The following is a 20,169-nucleotide window of genomic DNA, read 5'->3' as shown; positions in this document are numbered from 1 at the left end:
AGATAGAATTCAGTATACCACACAATGGCCTCCAAAAGCTGTGGGAGAAGATCAACCTTTGACAAAGTGGTACCATCTCAATAACGTTCTTAGTCTATCACTTTACACAATAAACGATAAACTACCAGAAGTAAATGTAAAATTAACAGTATCATATTACTAGTAAAAAAGTTGGCTGATTCCTTTCTAATTCTTTAGGTGAAAAGTCTTTTTATTGTATTTTATTTTTTTCTACCACCATTTGTCCCCTCTATGCCCTTTTCCACTTCTACCTCTCGAATCTCTGCACCCCTTGAAATCAGCACACTGCTTTCCATGTATGTGAGTACTATGTTTTTTCTATTTTTGCTGAATCTCTCCATCCCACCCCAACACTCCCCACCTTCCACCAGAGCTGCGTGCCTTCTCTTTATCTATGAGTGTGTCTCTATTTTCCTTGGTAATTCAGTTTGTTCATTAAATTTCACATGAGTGGAATTATATGGTACTTGTGCTTCTCTGGCTTATTTCACTTAGCATAGTGTTCGCCTTGTTCATCCATGCTATCACAAAGGATAAAAATTATCTTCTACTTTACAGCAGAGTAGTATTCCATTTAATACATGTACCATCGCTTTTTTATACACTCATCTGCTGATGGACACTTGGGCTGCTTCCAAATCTTGGCTATTGTAAATAACGCTGCAGCGAACATAAGGGTACATATATTGTTTCGAATTAGTCTTTCAGGCTTCTTCAGATAAATTCCCAGAAGTGCAATCACTGGGTAAAATGGCAGTTCCATTTTTAATTTTTTGAGGTAACTCCATAGTGCTTTACACAGTGGCTGAAACAATCTGCATTCCCACCAACTGTCCAAAAGGGTTCCCTTTTCTCCACATCCTCGCCAACACTTATTGTTTGTTGATTTATTGATGGTAGCCATCCTGACAGTTGTGAGGTGATATTGTGGTTTTAATTTCCGTTTCTCTGATGATTAGTGATGTTGAATATCTTTTCATATGTCTTCCTTGGAGAAGTGTCCACTCGGGTCTTTTGTCCATTTTCATATTTGATTGTTTATAAAACTCAACACCAAAAAGCAAACAATCCAATCAAAAATGGGAGAGACTTTTTATCAAAACCCATAAAGAAAACATGAATATAAACAGCCACAGAGACACTCAAATAGACCCTAACATACAATAAGATTCCTCACTTACTCATAAGGAATATCTAAAAAAACCTACGCTGTTGTAAAGTTCTTACATATCATGACCTTCCCCTCTGAGGGTCTTGTATTACTTATTTTATCTTGCCTTGTCTTGGGTCTGTCTCAAGTGGCCCCAAGTCATCACTTGATACTTTATTGCAAGGATTTGTCCTACACATGCAGAGATCCAAATGCCATCTCATAAATAGTTATTTTACACAACTGTGGGGCCACTTTGTGCTCTTTATATTTAGAATGGGTATAATCCGAAAGTAAACAGAGCAGAATTCCATATGTGAAAATCTCTCTTTGATTGGGCTGTACCTTGGCCAAGAGAGGATTCTAGGGACCTAGGTCAGTCCAAACAAAACCTGGTCTTGCTCTAAGGGGAATGCCTACAGCCCCTGGCCTGGTTCCCTTGTGAAGTGCAGCTTCAGTCAGTGCAGCCCAGAGAGTGCGGCCAGTGGTAGCTCCTCTAGAAGCCAATTAAAGGGCTCATGGAATTGGCGAATGAGTTCCACTCCATGGCAGTGTTTCACCTGAAATGCCAACCTGCCCTCCCCCAAATCCTCTCCTTCTCGTTGCTGAAGAGAACCACCAAGCCTTGACTAACCTTGCTCCACGGTGGCTACTCACTATATTGGCCAATTTGGGGGAAGAACACCTGCTTCCAGGACTCCACGGATCAAAGCCTCCGCCCTGGTCAGTCCTATTAATCTGCCTTCATGACCAAAAACCAACAGCTCCTCATTGAGGCACGTAGCAGTGCACCTGAACCTATGCATGGCTATATATTTAGCACTGGAGGTTTGCTTGAGACCTCAGGAAACATACTGAGCTTGGGCACAGAGTGTGAGCCACTGCCAGATAGAACCCCAGCGAGGCACATTCTCACCAGAGCCTGTTCACAAGGCAGCAAGAGTGGCCAGCCTAGCTGAGAGGCCTCAAGCAACCTGACACAATGGACAGTGGCCCACAGGCACAGGCGGAGGGTTCAAGAGTGAGATCCAACTCCCATGGCAAAATGAGGGAAGGCCCTGAGGCTTTTCTCCCACAGGGGCCCCTGGGGTTCAGGCATGGAAAAAGGCATCCTGGTCCCTGCCCTGGGTCAATCTCTTGACGGCTCCCATGGGAAGGCTCGGGGTAGGAAACACCCAGGTGTGTGTATGCTTATGAGGACTCCTGTATTTTATGGTGGAGCAGCAGAGAGCGAATGCATAAGACTTGTATCTTCTTTCCCGTAACTCCGCCCTCATTCTAAGACAAATTCCTCACCATCATATCAGGTGCCCATAGAGAACCTGCCAGTTACCAGGCCCTTGCAACAGCCCACATATCCCTGAAGACTGGCAAAGCTTTCAACCTTTGTGGAGGAGGCGTGGAGGGTCCAGAGTCCTGTCTGCACTTCTGAATTCACAGCCTCGTGGCTCCAAACCTAGAAACAACAGTGCAAGGCTCAAGGGATCCACAAACAAGTTCCACTTGATGGCAGTATTGCACCAGAAATGCCAACCTGTCCTCCCCAAGTCCTCTCCCTCCACCCTTTGCTGAAGAAAAAACGCCAATCCTTGATCAACTTTGCTCCAATTTGTAGGCTCACCTTGTTGGCCAATTTTGGGGGCAAACACCTGCTTCTAGGGCTCCGTGGAGCAGAGCCTCATTCCTGGTGGATCCTTTTAGCCTGTCTTGGTGACCAAAATGCAACAGCTCTTCATAGAGTCACCTAGAAGTGGACCTGATCCTAACTGTGACTATATCTTTAGGAGGGGAAGTTTGCATGAGATTTCAGAAAACGCACTGAGGTTGGGCACACAGTCCAGGCTACTCCCAGCCAGTGCTGGTGGTGGTGGTGGGGGGGCAGATTCTCAAGGGCCGCAGAATGAAGGTTCTACAGATGGCTTAGGTCAGGGGTGGGAAAGTTCTGGCCCGCACAATCATTTGGTTTGGCCCTGCCAAGGCAACCTCAGATGGGACTCGAAATTCAATAAATCTAGGAGCTTTTTTTGATAGCTAATTTTTAAATTGATAATTTTGTATGGCCTGCAAATGATGTTATAAATATACAAATGGCACTTGGCAGAAAAACGGTTCCCCATCCCTGGCTTGGGTGGAGGGGTTTCGGTTCCCTAGAAAAGGCACAGAAGAAAACTAGCACCAGGGGAGGTTCACTATTTTTTTCACTTAAAAAAAAAAAATCCTCACCCGAGGATATTTTTTCCATTGATTTAGAGAGTATGGAAAGGGAGAGAGAAACATCAATGTGAGAGACACATCAATTGGATTGGTTGCCTCCTGCACACACCCCAACTGCGGATTGAGCCTGCAACCGAGGTACATGCCCTTGGCTGAAATCGAACCCAGGACCCTTCCATCCAAGGGCTGACGCTTTAACTACTGAGCCAAACCGGCCAGGGCTTCTTTTCTCACTTTTAACACAAGACCATTAATTAAGTACAAAGAGCTCGAAATAAGTATAAAATGGCCTATCCTTATGCAATGTTGGAACAAGCTTCTCCCTTTTCAAAACATTTTATGTATGTATCATTTTTACATTTAATTACCAGTGAAAGGTTAGTGTATCATAAAAGAGCCAATAATGTCAATGGAAAACATTCAAGGAGAAAATGATCAACATTTGGTAACCTTCTCTTTCAGTAGATGCTAATGCATTTTAGTAGCCCATGAAAAAGAAGGCTGATACAAGTGCATTAGTTTCCTCTCTTTTAATCCTCTTTAATGTCTGCGTTATAACCTCCAAAGTTTCTTAAGCCCATCTTATGTATTAATAAGTGTGTCTATACCCTTTCATTATGAATTCATTGACATATTCATCATCTTCTAGAGTCACTGCATCGAAGTCTATTGTACAAACTTCTTGTCCATAATGCTCAATTGATCCCCTACTTCCCTGGCTTCCAGGTGACATCAAGTTCCTCTGATTGTAAAGACACTTGGGAACTCAGGCAGGCGATTTGGATTCTCTGTCTTCATTATGGACCAGAGTTAGTTTTGGGCAAAAGGGCACATTGAGACCACCTGGCTCACAGCCATGGGTAGGAACCACGTGCTTGTGGGCATCAGGACCTAATTGCTGGCTTAATAAATAAAGTCTTAGCACCTGTCCCCTTTAATATTAACTTTTAAAAGGTTACAATCTTAGAAGTTTGTAAAAAGAAGAAAAAAAAACAGGACAATTCAAGGGTTTCGCTATCCTTCCCATTAGGCATTTTAAAAAGATTAGTGAGCCCTAGCTGGTTTTGCTCAGTGGTTAGAACGTTGGCCCTTGGACTGAAGGGTCCCAGGTTTGAATCCAGCCAAGGGCACGTACCTCGGTTGCAGGATCGATCCCTGGCCCTGGTCGGTGCTCAAACAGGAGGCAGCCAATCGGTGTGTCTCTCTTACATCCATGTTTCTCTATCTCTCTCCATCTCTCCCCCTTCCACTCTCTCTGAAAAGCAACAGAAAAAATATCCTCGAGTGAGGATTAAAAAAAATAAAAAATATTAGTGACACTTGACCTATATCTGCAACAGTGCACATAAGAGGGAAAACATTTCTGAGCCATTTATTTATAACTTCTTTTTATACACCCAGTGTTCAGAAATGCTTCAAAATGCTTTCACCTTTTCCAGGGTTGATTATAATACAGAAAATATACCATTGACTGCTACTGAGAAAGTTAAAGAAATTCCTGATGATCAAGGGCTTTAATAATATTTTGACAAGCCAATTCCATGAATAAATACCCAGTTAGAAAGTGAAATGGACAGGATTTTAAATATCACTACTGAAAGATTACATGCTTAGAAGTAATGTGAAAAACACATGAAAATCGACATGAGGGAAACCTAAATTCCTGACGGACAGAAAAGTAGATTTAAACAAGAGTAAAGTGCTAAATTTTTGAATAAAGCGACTTAACCTCATGAGCATATCAATTCTTCATCCGTTAATTAATAACTAATCCCAAGGAAAATCCAAAAGGCTTGTGAGGCCTTTGTTATTTTCCATTGCTCATTGGGAAAGACAAATAGGCTGGAAAATGCAGGAGAATTACCACAATGAATAGCCATGTTGTGAGTGAGGTGAACTCCTCTTACCATGTTTGAAAACACGGGGGGGGGGGGGGGAAGGTATGTTTACGGTTGTTTGTATGGAAAAAGACATGCAGGTTATGATTTTTACTAATAAATAAATACTAATACAAGAATAAACTCACAAGAGTGAACATGGCCTTGGGACAAAGGGGTAGCCATCTACAATAAGTTCTTAGTTCTACACCTCTCACATAAACCAGGAGAAACTCCACATAGATGGAAGAATTAAATGTACAATGAACACGCCCCCCCCCCCCCCCAGCACTAGGTGCCAACTTCCTGTGCTCCTCTTTCTTCTGCTGCCACCCAGCTCCCAGATCACGGGGCACCATGGGTTTTGGAGACCTGAAAAGACCCGCGGCCTCCAGGTGTTTACCAGGTGCTACATGGAGGGGTATGTGCCGTCGCAAGCAGGTGTGGCCATATTTGTAGCAGTCTCTGACCCACCACTTGGCAGCTCGTATCATCCCCTACGTTGGTATAATCATCACATCAAGTCTTAGGGAAAGGAAAAGGCCAGCCTGCCAGGAGTGAAGAAAGCTCTGGGCAAGTATGACCCAGCTACTGTGGAAGACACCGCAGGAAGTGGAGCTACAGACAGCAGAGATGATGATGACACTGATCTCTTTGGATCTGATGAGGAGGAACAAAGCAAAGAAGCGAAGAGGCTAAGAGAAGAACACCTTGCACAGCACGAGTCAAAGACATCCAAAAAAAGCTGCACGTGTTGCCAAGTCTTCCATCTTATTAGATGTGTAACCTAGGGATGACCAGATGCATATGCAAAATTAGAGGAGCTCGTCAGGAGCATTCAAGCAGACAGCTTGGTCTGGGGCTCTTCTAAAGTGGATCCAGTGTGGTATGGAATTAAAACACTTCAAAGACAGTGTGTAACAAAAGACAATAAGATTGGAACAGATATGCAGGAGGAGCCGATCACTGCTTTTGAGGACCACGTGCAGTCCTTATACATGGCTGCTTTCAACAAGATCTAACTAAAATCCATCACAGATCATTGCCATTAAATAAAAGCTTGAAATATATATATTTTTAAATGTACACTGATCAGAACCATATAACTACTAGAAGAAATACTGGGCAGATCCCTTTATAACCATGGAGCAGGAAAAATCTTTTGTATATTTGACTCAAAAAGCCATTAAAAATGGATAAATGTGAACACATAAAATTCACCATGTTAAAAAAAAATCAGTTAGAAAACCAATGATAAATGGGAAAAAATATTTCAATTTACATCACCAGTCTTCCTCATATGTATCAAGGTTCTCAATATCATTTAAGTGGAAAGAACAACCCAATATAAAAAGACATTAACATTTCACAGAAAACACACACACACACACACACACACACACACACACGGCTCTTAAATATACAAAAAGATTCCCAGCCACTCATATAAAGGAAATACAAACAAAAATTACACTTTTGTATAATTTCTTACATATTATGAGTTCCCAACCAAAACCTGCCCATCTGAGGGGCCTGAATTACCTGCCTGCCATTTCCTGACCTCTCTTGGGTCTGGTTTGTCTCAAGTGGCCCCAAGGCTGCTTTACCCATGAAATGATAATTCCACTGTAAACCGAGTGCAGTCCTTTATATGAAAATCCCTGACCCCTATAGCTCGATTGTCCTCTCATGCCATCTACTATTAGTAGCTGGAAACATGCGAAAGGGGGCGCGCACACACCCTTAACAAGTCTTGGAAAAATACAACTTTTTTCTTTCCTTCTGAACTTTTTAGTGTACATCTAATTGGTTCCCCTTATATCTATTTTTGTATTATTACTACTATCTTTTAGTATCTTCGGTAACTTGAAATTAGATCTTTAAAAAGCTTCACGGTTTCTTTCATTAATAATCAACCTTCTTTCAGATCCCTCTATTGCACAGAACTGTACATAGATGAAAAGTTAACCCACCAGTATTTCCATCACGCGGGGAAGCCCCTGAAGACTTGGGGGCTTGTTCTTCCACGTGGTTAAATGCATGAGAGGAAATGGAGCTACAATTATTTCAGTTCAAATTTTATTGAAGGAAAGGTTCCTTCTCTGGGGATACATTCCGGGGAGCCCAGTCGCTGTGCACACCGCAGTCCATCGAAACCCACCAGGAAGCCCCTCGGGCAGCCCCATAAAAGGGGAGGAAGAGAGAGGGGAGACGGGATCCGTGGAGGCACCCGATCCTCCTGCCCGCCACGCTTCGGTGCCACAGGGAACGGCTTCCAGACTTGGGACGCGCGACGCCCGAGGGGATCGACTTCAAGGCTCTCCCTACACGCAACAGGGCCCAGAACGCAGGCAGCCTCACCGAAACTCCAGACCCCGACCGGGCCCGGCCCCCGGGGACGCATGGGCAGCACCCAGCCCTGGCCCGGGTCCAGCGCTGGGCGCCGGGCAGCCCACTCCCTGCCGGAAGGACGAGGCCCCCCCAACCCGTCCCTCCCCGCCGCGTCCCGCGCACCCCTCCCCCAGCCACGCGCGAAAGGCAAAGGGGACCCACCTGGCTGAGGCCGCGCAGAGGGAATGGCCGGGCGCGCTCTGCTCCTGGCGCAGGGCCCCTGGGACTCCACTATGGCCCCCGCAGCCCCGCCCCAGCGCGGCGGCCACCCCTCCCCCCACCACATTCATTCCGCTCCTCCGGGGGTGGGGACTGCAGGTACCCGGAGGTGCGGAGTCCCTGTTCTGGGTGTTGGCCCCGCCCAGGGGAAGGGTGGGACGACGTCCTACGGTCCCTGGCGCCAGAAGGGGCGGGGAGAGGTGGGCTTGGGAAAGCCGGAGGGTCCACTGCCTTTTCCTCGGGAGAACCCATTCGTCCCGGCAAACCGTGAATGTGATGGGACAATAGCACGGGAAACTGACCCTTCAACAGTCGCAAACTGGGGGGGGACTGTTTAAAGAATAATACTTTGAAAGGATGTTACAAGTTCGCCTCATTCATATGCCTGAGATAATCCAGACTTTCACTGTTCCTCCTCCGGTGAGAGGCAGATTCCCAAGAGCAGGCGCTCCCAGCGCGCCCTCGCTCCTGCTCCTTCCCGAGGGCCTGCTGGGGAGCCCGCGCCGGGCTGCGTTTTCCCGGGGCGGCTGCGCGGCGTCCGCACCGCCTCGGTGGGGGGCGGGGGACGTGCTGGGTCCGAAGGAGTCAGAGCGACTCGCAGGGTTCTCCCGCCCCACTGGTGCCTGGATTGACTTCTTCCTTCCTATTGAAAAAGTTACGGGCTCCTCTTTCAAAGTCAGGTTCACCTGAGGGAGACACGTGTCGTGTCGTGTCGCGCCGTGTCCTGCAGGGAGGGGACGGGAGACAGCAGCACAACGGGCCTGCCCGCCGCCCCTCACTCAGAATTCCCGGCCCCATTCCACCCGCCACAAAGGACCCGCGCAGGCCCCGGTTTCCGCAGACCACGTGCTGTCCCGCTCCTCCAGCCCTGGGCTCAGGCTCTGACTCAGCTCTTTTCTCACCCATTCCCGCGCAGTTCGGGCAGAGGTGGGTGGGGTTTCCCGGGCCGGAGGGAGGAGGACAGTGAGGACCCTGAAGTGCCTTGTCCTGGCCAGGAAGCTGCCTTTTGCATTTCAGGTCAACACGGGAAATCTCACAAAACGCTGCCGCCTTCAACTCCTAGGGGGTGAAGGGAGGGCTTCATGCTCTGCCACAGCCCCCCCACCTGGTGGAGTGGAAAGTGCAAGAGCCTTCACCTCCTCCAGGTGGAGTTAGCTGCCCAATCCCTGGGCCCTGGACCTAGGCTGCCCCCCTGGATTCCTTGGTGTTTCTGGCCCTGCACTTTAGGGAGCAGTGGCCACTTCCCATGCAGAGATCCAAATCATAGCCTTTTCTCTGTCTCCATTCCCTGGACAATCACAGATTCAATAACTACTCATTGTGCCAGGAAACTGAGGTCTAAATGGCTTTGCCGTTGTGAAGGAGGGCGGCACAGGATGGATTCACCCAGGGGCGCCCACGTTGCAAATCCATTGTTCTCTCCTTGCAAACAGCCGATGAGCCCGCCAAAGAGACGCTCAACATCAGTAGCCATGGGAAATAAGAAATCACGGGACAGCTAACATAAAAATGGAAAATAATACATGTGATCAGCATGTGGAGAAATGGGAGCGGGGATTCACTGCTGGTGAAAATGTTCTGTGGTGCTCGGACAATGTCGTCGTTACAAAAAGTTAGACACGGGGGGACCACAGGATCTGCAGTCCGCTCCTAGGCCTATAGCTCAGGGGACTGAAAACAGACATTCAAACAGAAGCTTATACATGAATGTTTATGGCAGCATTATTCAAAAGCCAAAAGGGAAAACAACCCAATTGCCCATCACCTGACAAATGTGTACACTGAATGTGCCATATCCACACCGTGGACTTTTATTTAGGTAAAATATGGAATAAAGTACTGACACGTGCCAAAACATGATGATACATGAAAAAAGCCAGACACCAAAGAGCACTGTAAGATTTAATTCACATGAAATGTCTGCAAGGGTCAAAGCTATGGAGAGAAAGTCAGTTAGTGTTTGCCAGGGGCTAGGGAGAGGGGCATGCTGGGAGGAAAACGTTTCCTCCACTGTCTCAGGTTCAAAGGGCTAGGGTCCTGCAATTAATTAAAGTAAATTAAGAGGAGAAAGTTTATTTATTATGTGGGAGTTTCAGATGAAGAGGCTTCCTAAGGAGCTAGACATAGAGGTTCACATACCAGCTTCACAAGGGGTTTGCTGGACTAGGACTTCAAAGGAGGGAAGGATCCGATGAGGCCTGTTTGCTCAATCTCTTGGAATGTTCTAATGTCCAAGATCAAGCCCCCTAATTGAGTTCCCCCAAAGTTGGGGGTGGGTTGGCAGCAGTCTCTTATAAAGCTCTGCTCTAGTCAGGTAAGGGAAGCTCAGAAAAGGCTTATTTTCGCCCCTGCTGTAGCTCAGAGGCTTTCACTTTGAAGTGTCTTTTATACTCTTCAGGTGGGTGATCAGTCCCATCAGGAGAATGGGGATGACTGATGATAAGCATGGACTTTCTTTTGGTGGTGAAAACGTCCTACAATTTCCTGTGGTAATGGGTGCACATGTTTATGGATTTACTAAAGAATAGTGACTTGTACACCTCATCTTTTAAATTTATTTTTTCAATTACAGTTTGCATTCCATATGATTTTGTATTCTGACTTGCATACTTTAATATGGTGACTTGTGTGATATGTGAATAGCGTATCAGTAATTAAAGTGTAAACCAGCACATGACTTCCATAAAATTCAGGGAAAAGGTGAGCAGAAATTTTACAGCATGGGTAAATCAACGTAAGAATTCTGTAACCATTCGATCAATCTTCACATCACGACAAATGCGAGCAAGAGATATCATGCGCTTCTGATATGATGTAATCAAAGGACAAAGCATTAAGTAGGACATGTTCTTGCCAAAGCAATTGAGCCTGTATCTACCCCAGGACATTGTGTTTCTAATGGAACACGGCTGGCACAAGGATGCCTACGGGGCCACCCAGAATGTGAGTAATCCTACAGGGCCAACAATCCAGTCCTTTCGTCAAAGGAACTGCAAAGAAAACGAGGGGAGGGGCTGTTACCGATTACAAGAGGACGAAGTTATATTTCAGCCAATTCTGTGTATGAAACTTGTTTAGATCCTAATAAGAACAAATGAAGTTGAAGAGACATCTATAGATGAAGCACATTCATCACACAGGGACGTTTTCATGTTAAATTACAATTAGGGAATAATTGTCATGTTTGGCAGATGTAATGATGGTAGTTTGGTGATGTTTTTTCAAAGCCCTACTTGTTAGCGTTTATGGTCCAGTAGAACATGGGTAGAAAATAACTTCTGTGCATTCATTTGTGCCTGAAGTCATCGGATATCTGGCATATGCTTTGAAATATGCCAGCAACAAGTACAATTAAAAGTCATTGACTAAATGTTGAGTGTTATTGAAGACGGCTGATACGTAGATTGTCGTTATATTGTTTACAATGATCCATGTTAAAGAGCTAAGAAGATTCACAAAAACAACGATGGCAACCAAAACAGATAAAGTACCCCTATTTTGGGTGTTATTGAGACTATGGGTGAAAATATCAACTAGGAGAGTTGATTATGGTCACATTTACAGAGCTGTAATTGGTTGTGTCTCCATTTAGGGCTGGAGACAGGTGATTCTTCTTTTAAGTATTGTAGAAATATTTGACTGCTTAAAGTGCAGTGTACAGTATCTATTTTTAATGACCCCTTTTACAAATATGTTAATATGCGGAATAAAAGTCTGAAAGATGTACAGTGTACAATTAACAGGGTCACCTCTGGAAATGGCCTGATAATCATGGCTGGTGGGAAAAGGTGACTTCCATTATGTGCTGACTACCTAATATGGCCAGGCACTGTTCTGTATGCTGGAAATACATCCATGAACGAGACAAAAAGTACCTGCTCGGGTGGGCTCACATTCCTGTGGGGGAGGCTGAAAAATAAGACACGAATATCATGAGAGAGAGTGACACGTGCTCTGCAGCGAACCAGAGCGGGGGTGGAGCAGGGCCTGGGGAAGGTGTGGGGATCTGCACCTTCAGGTGGCTTGTGCAGCACAGGTCCCACTGAGAAGGTGAAATAAAGACCTAAAGGAAATGAGGGGAAGGGGGAGTCCTGTGGAGAGCTGGGGATGAAAGTTGCAACGAGAGGGAATATCCTGCGCTTCTTACTGATGTTGTTACTCTGTTAAATCTTTGAGCCCACTGGTAAATAGTCATTTCCCTGCCAGGTTGGTTTGATGCAAGGGGTGCCCTGCTGCTGTTGTATTTGGTGGTATGGAATCAGCCAGGTTTAAGGCCAGAGTTACCTTGGTGGTTTATATAGTTAGGATATGGCTTAAGACCTTTGCCACTTTGAATAAATTGAGGCTCTAGCCACACATACTAGGCCTATGTCTCTATAAAATGTATCTTTTTGGAATACATGTGGAAATTGGTCCTTGCATAGCTTGCTAAGTGGCTCTGCCCAGTTTTGCAAGCTGTTCATAGCTACTTGAGTGTCAGTGGTGTACAAAACCCAACTGTCGCTTAGCACCCAGGGCCAGGACAGGACGTTCCTGTCTCACTGGAATCACTGAGTTCCGAGAACATTTCTGTATCCCTGGATGTGGGGCTAACAGGTTCCTTATTTCATTAACCTCAGGGAGAGTAGCTAAAGGGAGCAGAAAGGCTGAGCAGTATGTATGGCCACAAGCCTGAACCCCAGCAACTTACTGGGTGATGTCACTACATGGTCACAGTTGATGACATCACAATGGGTCTGGCAGAATACAGCCTGGACCATCTTTAGGCTTAGGCTCATTTCTTCCCAGGGTGTGCAGTGGCTGGAGGGGTCTCTTCTACAGACCTAGGACAAGACTGGTGATTTTATTCTTTTAAAATGATGATCTTTACTTAGAGATGTTGATTTGTATCTGTGGCAAAGCTATTCACAATACTTTCTTTCCTTTTCAGGCCCCAGTTTCGTAAGAAAACTGGAGAGTGTGTTCCAGAGCTCCTGTGACAGTGTCATGGGCTAGACCCAGAGTTCAAGCACAGACGAACATCTGATCCTGATCTCACACTTCTCTTAGGTATGTAACACAACTCTCAGTTGTACTTTGATTCTGCGTAACCCCCTCTGGACAACAGGCTCCCTTTTTTTTCTTTTAAATTTTTTTTTTTATTGATTTTAAGAGAGAGGAAGGGAGGGGTGGGGAGACAGAGAGAGAGAGAGAGAGAGAGAGAGAGAGAGAACATCAATGTGTGAGAGAAACATTGATCCGTTTGCCTTCTGTACGTGTCCTGACCAGGGATCGCACCTGCAGCCTGGGGATGTGCCTTGACCGAGAATCGAACCCACCACCTTTTTGGTGCATGGGACGATGTTCCAACCAACTGAGCCACACCGGTCAGGGCAACAGGCTCCTTTTGCAAGGTAGGTCTCTCAGTGAGCTTCCTCTGTTAGGATCCGGTTCGGCGCTGTGTCTGTGCATACTCCATTGCTGTAATTGTTCATTATGATGATCGTGAGAATTCTGCCTGTGCTCTCAGAAATATTAGCCCATTTACAAGTTCCAGCACCCCTGAATTCAGTTCAAACTCAAAGCCCAGAGAGGCCATTATTTTACTAGAAGTGACTTCACACATCTAATAGGTATAGATGATATCTCTCAATTTTACTCTGTGTTGTATCCCCTTGATTTTTACAAGCGTGACTTTCTGAAATGTTTTCATCCACTTTATACTGGTGCCAGGGAGTTTGGTAGAAATCATGTGTCCATTAATCTCCGGCAAGTATTACAGCTATGTTCTTAGTGCCCAAGATTGAGCCAAGGGAGACAGAAAGGGTCGTTTCAGTAACCTGACGCCTTTTGAAGCTATCCGAATAGCCTGATATTTTCACAAACCCTAGAACTAGGAAAGCATTCCAGGGGATCCTGTTTGTCCCTCTGATTGCTGAGGAGAGGACCTTCTGTCTCTTTACACTTTGACTTATCTTGGAGATAATCCAGGTTTCTATCATTCCAGAAATTATGGAATATCACTGAAGTTATTTCAGGATTTCCTTACTTTTTCTGTTGCTTGAATAAATTCTAAGATTTTGAGTATTACATGTTTGCATGAAGTCAGTTTTGTTGGTGAAAGACATTGCATGCTTTTTGATTAATACACCTTTTATATTGAAAGTTCTTGTTTTAAGGAGCACATTCAAAATTCCCTTTGAGAATCTTAGAATCCACTCATTTGGGGCTGTTGTCACCACATATAAGAATGGGGCAAATGATAGTTATTTATCCATCACAGCTTTCTGTACACATATATTTTAGGAAAAGGAGCACTGGAAAATAATAATAACAAAGAAATTTCAGTGTGCGATGATTTTTCTCACCCCAAGTTTAAATTTAAACAAAAGGATGGCCCTGGCCAGTGTGTCTCAATTGGTTGGGTGTTGAAGGGTGCACCAGATGATTGCTGGTTGTATTGCCTGTTGGGCACATGCCCGGGGTGTGGGCTTGATCCCCTGTGTCAGGCATACCAGTGGCAGCCCACTGATGTTATGCTCTCACATCAATGTTTCTCTTTCTCTCTCTCTCTCTTGTTCTGTCTCTAAAAATCAATAAAAATATTTAAACAAACAAACAAAACCAAAAGGATGTGTGTTCTTCCAGTGGCTCCCTGCCAGTATAAATTAGTTCAAAGAAGTCATAAAAAGAAGTCTCAGCTTTGTCACTAATTGGCTGTGGCTTTAAGTAAGTTGCTTACATACGTTTGGATCTTAGTTTCTCCATCATTCAGGATAGGATAAGGTTAGCAGACTTCTGAGCTGACCTCTTCCAGGTCACATATTTCAAATTTTGGCCATTCTGATTCTATGTGTGGTTACAGATTATTTAGCTAATTTAAATCACAGGTAGAAAGTTTGAGTGGCTCTCTGCAAATGTACCAGTGAAGCATTTTCAGAAGGAAGTTGTGGACAGTGTGCTTGTGTAGGCACCAAGCCAGAATGCAACACAACACCTGGAGAAGATAACCTTAGGGAGTGAGGTGAGTGTGGATTAGAGGAATCTTAGTGTAGATAACAGTCGACCTGCATGCACAAGCTTGCATTGCAGGATCTCCATCTTCTTGGTGAGCTAGCAAATAAGTTCATTTACTGTTCCTGAAGCTCTTCGGGGGTTCGAAATTTAAATAGACTAGAAAAGTTTTGGATCAGCCACTGGGATATTTTCCAGGTAGGGAGGGATCAATGAATGAGTAAGTGGTAGTTCAGGTCTCACCCCAAACACTCTCATTGCCCAGATTGCTCGCCTGCTCTTTCCTCAAACTTGAATATGAGTGACATTTTAAAATTTCCAGGCCCGGCCGGGCGTGGCTCAGCGGTTGAGCATCGACCTAGGATCCAGGCAATTGGGGTTCGATTCCCGGTCAGGGCACATGCCCATGTTGCAGGCTTGATCCCCAGATGGGGGCATGCAGGAGGCAGCCGATCAATGACTCTCTCATCATTGATGTTTCTATCTCTCGTTCTCCCTCTTCTTTCCTCTCTGTGAAATCAAAAAAGATATATTTAAAAAAAAATTTTCCAAAGTTCAGATCTACTCTGTGGAGTAATGTTTATTGGCAGTGAAAGTAGTTTTGGTTGTTCCACAAACTCTAAAGACAATTCTAGATAGGAAGATAAACCAGTTTTAGAAACAGAAGTAGCATCATCCAGACGGGTGTACAACCTTCTAAAATGACTCGAAAAGACGTTAACAACAATCAAACAATATATAAATACAGTCTTTCTATAGCTGGGCTGGATGGTGTCCATTCTAAAACTTTAGGCTTGTTTGGACCTGTTTAGAGTCCTGGCTGCTTGACTAAAGTGGGGCTGGACCAGGTCATAATTGTAGAATGTCTACCATCCAGATGTTCTCTTAACACTGCATCTTAAGTGCTCACAGTCCCACCTTGAACATTTTATACAGGTGTCCTGGTTAGCCATCTCAAGGACAATGCATTTATGGCAAATACATCATTTTGGTGTCTGATTTTGTAGAGCACCTCTTAGGGCATGGTAGACACTTCACTGTGTAGGAAAAAGATTTTAGTTCGTGTGAATGCGCATCATTTGAGCATTCTAGAACTATAGTCTCTTATCCAGGTTAAATCTAGTTAAGTTGAACTGCTTGATAGGTTTTTAAAAAATTAATAGACTTTTTAGAAATAGGTATTTCTGATATACTCCTCCCCCACTCCCAGTTTCCTTTATTATTACCATATTGAATCAGTGAGATACATTTGTTACAATTAATGGGCTCATTTAATACATTATAATGAACTAAAGTCCATAGTTGACATTATTGTTCTTTGTGTTGTAAATTCTCTGGGTTTAACAAGTATATGATGACATGTATCTTCCATTATAGTATCATACACAGCAGTTTTACTTCCCTAAAAATCCTCTGTGTTCTACTGACTTATTCATCTCTCTCCCCTACCTTGAACCCCTCATGGCCACTGACCTTTGAACTTTCTGCATAGGCTTGCCTTTTCCAGAATGTTACATAGTTGGGATTCTACAGCACATAGCCTTTGCAGATTGGTTTCTAACACTTAGCAATATGCATTTAAGGTTTCCCCGTGTGTTGGCAGGATAGCTCATTTCTTTTAATACTGCTTTCTTTTAATCCATTGTGTGGATGTGCCACAGTTTGTTTATCCGTGCACTTATTGGAGGGCATCTTATTTTTAGGTCTCATTTTGTAATTCATTCAACTTAAAGCTTTTGGTATAAAACATTAAAAAATGATATTGATTTCTAAGATCTACATTTCAACAGAAAAACAGTAAAAATGTTTATGATAAATTAAGAAAAATTCCTTGGTTCATCCATTTTTTGCTTTTTCTTCTCCAGGAGTGAAAATGGGTTTGTTTGCCTTTGGTAGGGACATACTTTTCATTACAACCCCTGTCACCACCAGCACTGGCTTCATTCCCACATGGGTATTTGTCAGGAGAATCATCACGACTGAGGGGTTGAGATTTAATGCTCTATTTTGTATATAATATTGTTTGAAGCTTTTGTAAAACTATTATTAGGTGTACATTAATGGTGGTGATCATTGCAGGAACATGAAGCATTCAAAGTCTGAAACTAAGCTCAAGCCAAGATCCACAAAAAGGAAGAAAAGGTCAAAGAGCCTGGAACAGCTTTCCAGCAGTGTTGAGCTCAGGTACTAAACTAGACATATATTCTCATCACGGTGAGTTCTACGGTAGAAAATTGTTTTGTTAGATGGAAGGAAAATGCAAACAGAAGCAGACTTCCTGGCAGTTTAGCATCTTAGCTTAAATGGCTCCACAGATTTGATTTTCCAGGACAATAAAAATTTTCCTGTGTGGAAAAGACTCAAGCATTAGTTTCTTAAGCTTTCTTCAAAGCTTTGTGAGAGAATATATTACACCTGCAAAACTATTTTTGAGAGGAAATGTTCATGATGTGAATAATTGGGTTTACATTATTTCCTTTCAAAAAGAAACTCCTCACCCAGCCAGTGTGGCTTGGTGGTGAAGTCTCCACCCATGAACCTGGAGACTGTGGTTCGATTGTCGGTCAGGGCACATGCCCGGGTTGCGGGCTCCATCCCCAGCGAGGGGCGTGCAGGAGGCAGCCGATCAGTGACTCTCTCATCATTGGTGTTTCTATCTCTCTGTCCCTCTCCCTTCCTCTCTCCGAAATCAATAAGAACTTATTTAAAAAAGAAAATCCTCATTTTAATGGTTCCCCAAAGCCCTCTGCAGACCTTTGTGAATCTCAACTACTTTCATTTAATACCCTATAAACTTTATATAGCCACCTTTGACAAAGGCTCCCTTGTATACTTAAAATCTTGATCAGAGTGTCTGAACTTTACAACTGTTATGTAGTCTCCACAAGACAACTCATGTTTAGAAGGACTATGCAGAAAGTGAAGATTGTATCTTAACATAGTAGATGCTCAATAGGTATTTTTTTCTTTAATTGTTCTGTTTCCACCATTCTACCAAAAATTATGTCAAAAGTTACCAGTGAACTCCAAATGACCCAGTCTAGTGGCCTTTTCCTAGCCTCATTCTCTTTTACTCTATTTGATAATTTCTTTTAATTTCATTTTTTTCTGTCCTCCAGCTTCTCTTTTCCCATCTCTGAGAATTCAGTTACTCTCCCTTTCACCCTCCCTGTGGGGCATTTCCCAAGGTTCTGTCCTCAGCTCACAACAAATGACATACATTCATGAGGAGGTAGTCAGCTATAGGAAGGGAACTAATTTTGCATAAGAACTGCATTAAAACCTTACTCATGTTTCGCACTAAGTGCATGATAGAGTAATTCTTCTTTGTAAATGTTTATCATGAACTATGTGTGTAATTATTTTGGAGTAGTATTTCACAAAGCTTTTATGAGGGTATCAACTGTCCTAGCATTAGAGTGTTAGCAGAAGTAGTCATTGTGTAGCATTTAAAGAGCTTATCAGCCTGGCCAGGCATGGCTCAGTGGTTGAGCATTGATCTAGGATCCAGGAGATTGAGGTTTGGTGCCAGGGTTGCCGGCTCGATCCCCAGATGGGGGCGTGCAGGAGGCAGCTGGTCAATGGCTCTCTCATCATTGATGTTTCTATCTCTCTCTCTCCCTCTCCCTTCCTCTCTCTGAAATCAATAAAGATATATATTTAAAAAGAAATAAAGTCCTTATCAAATACCTGTACAAGTCTTTTTCATGTACTGTGAAGTTTTAGGATGTTGATAAATGAGCAGTGTGTAATCTATGGAAAACACAAACATCTACTGTTATGAATTATTTGCTGCATATTTATTTTATTACAAGAATTTAAATGTTAGATTTACTTATGTTACAGGAGCATGACCCCTCCGATTCCTTTTAAATTTCACGACACGTTCCACTGCATCCATAGGCATATGGAGGGCCATCGCCACCACCACATCTACCAGCGCCACCAGCGCCCAGAGGAGTTGCTCCTCCTGCTCGAACTCCTTTACCTGGAATAAGTGGTAAAGCATTCCACTACCATTACTTTTGTTCAAGTACCTCTTCCTGTGGGATCACCCACTGTCTGTCTATGGAATGAAGCAGAAATAAATGTATAAGCCTGAACTTCATGTCTTGATTCTTGAACTGCATTTACTCGATTCTCCTTTAACAGAATCAACTTTCCAAAAGGAAAACTTTGAGTAGAAGATTTGGCATTTCCTGGCTGTTGGTCATGCAATTGTGAAAAATGCATAGCTGTGTACATAGTGTTAGAGAATATGAGTGCTGACTACTTTTAGGCTATAGGGTTCCCTTTATATATAACTGAAAAGCAAACAAAACTAGTATTTATGCATGCATGCGCTTGTGGTAAAACAGTTTTACAGAAAGCAAGTATTCCTACCTGCCTAATGGGCAGTTTTTAAAAATTTTAAGTACGTAGTTAAGTTGACATTTTGGAAGGGACAATTCTATGACTTTTAACACATGTATATATTCCTGTCACCAGCACTGTAATCAATGTGCAGAACTTTTATGTCACCCCAAAGAATCCCTGTGGGAAGCCGTTGTGGTCCCAGGCACGGAGGAGCTGCCTGGGTGAGCTGCAGATGTGCTCTCCTGCTCCCAGGGAGATGTGGGTGAGCTGCTGTGGCCCCAGGCACAGAGGAGCTGCCTGGGTGAGCTGCAGAAGTGCTCTGCTGCTCCCTGACCCAGACCTTGAGGCACCAAGGCGATACCAATTTAGTTTGCGGCCTTAAATTCTAGAAAGGCTTATTAGGAAGCTGGCCCTGGCCTGAAGGGTTAAGGGACAGTCAAGCTACATACCGAGCCAAGGACTCAATCCTTCCCCAAAAGTTCCCATTAGAAGCGGAGACAAAGATAGTTACCAAGGTCTGAGCTCCTGCAGGAGGCAGGATGTTTACACTGAAGGTGAGTTTGTGCAGCCTGGAGAAAACTACTTTGTATTGGGCAAGGGGAAGGAATGCGGGGCGGGGCGCTATTCCGCAAAAACAACAGCGCCGGTATAAATTGAGCTTGGAAAATAAACTCGGGGCTGCAGCCATCACGAGCTGCAGTCCTCCCAATCCCATCTTTTTTGTGTCTGTCTTTTCTCCATCCTCACCCCTACTCTCAGGACCATTCGACTCTGCCGGCGGGCTCCGGCAAATCCCTGAGTTCTTCAAGTTGTTCCTGTGTCGTCACTCCCCCTTACCCCACCCCTGAGCCCTGGGGGTGACTACTGACCCTTTATTTCCTTCGTGAGCTCCCCATCTTCCTTCCTTTTTCAGTCCACTATCCCCATCATTGAAACTCCATTGGGAAT

The 20,169-nt window shown here is 44.2% G+C and overlaps 2 long non-coding RNA genes and 1 pseudogene across 7 annotated transcripts in view; 2 read left to right on the top strand and 1 right to left on the bottom strand.

Moving 5' to 3' along the window:
* LOC148090427 (uncharacterized) overlaps positions 1-7,881 on the bottom strand; it is a 98,156-nt gene extending 90,275 nt beyond the window's left edge. The window contains exons 1-2 of one of the 5 annotated variants that reach the window (XR_015716489.1): positions 7,816-7,847; positions 2,556-2,627 (exon numbers count right to left, since the gene is read on the bottom strand). This is a non-coding gene — a long non-coding RNA (uncharacterized LOC148090427). Of the gene's footprint in view, positions 1-2,555; positions 2,750-2,792; positions 2,882-7,815 lie in introns of those variants that run through there. The other 4 variants (XR_015716490.1, XR_015716492.1, XR_015716488.1 and 1 more) reach the window with 4 other exon arrangements.
* LOC107537523 (uncharacterized) overlaps positions 1-20,169 on the top strand; it is a 98,162-nt gene that overhangs the window by 77,764 nt on the left and 229 nt on the right. The window contains exons 2-4 of one of the 2 annotated variants that reach the window (XR_015716493.1): positions 12,803-12,921; positions 16,945-17,049; positions 18,712-18,865. This is a non-coding gene — a long non-coding RNA (uncharacterized LOC107537523). Of the gene's footprint in view, positions 1-12,802; positions 12,922-16,944; positions 17,050-18,711; positions 18,969-20,169 lie in introns of those variants that run through there. The other variant, XR_015716495.1, reaches the window with a different exon arrangement.
* Positions 5,620-6,284, top strand: LOC107546526 (elongation factor 1-beta pseudogene; annotated as a pseudogene).

Source organism: Miniopterus natalensis, chromosome X (assembly GCF_054644295.1).
Source record: "Miniopterus natalensis isolate mMinNat1 chromosome X, mMinNat1.hap1, whole genome shotgun sequence".
Classification (NCBI taxonomy): domain Eukaryota; kingdom Metazoa; phylum Chordata; class Mammalia; order Chiroptera; family Miniopteridae; genus Miniopterus; species Miniopterus natalensis.
Note: the sequence above shows the minus strand (reverse complement) of the source record. Positions and strands in the feature narration are given on the sequence as shown.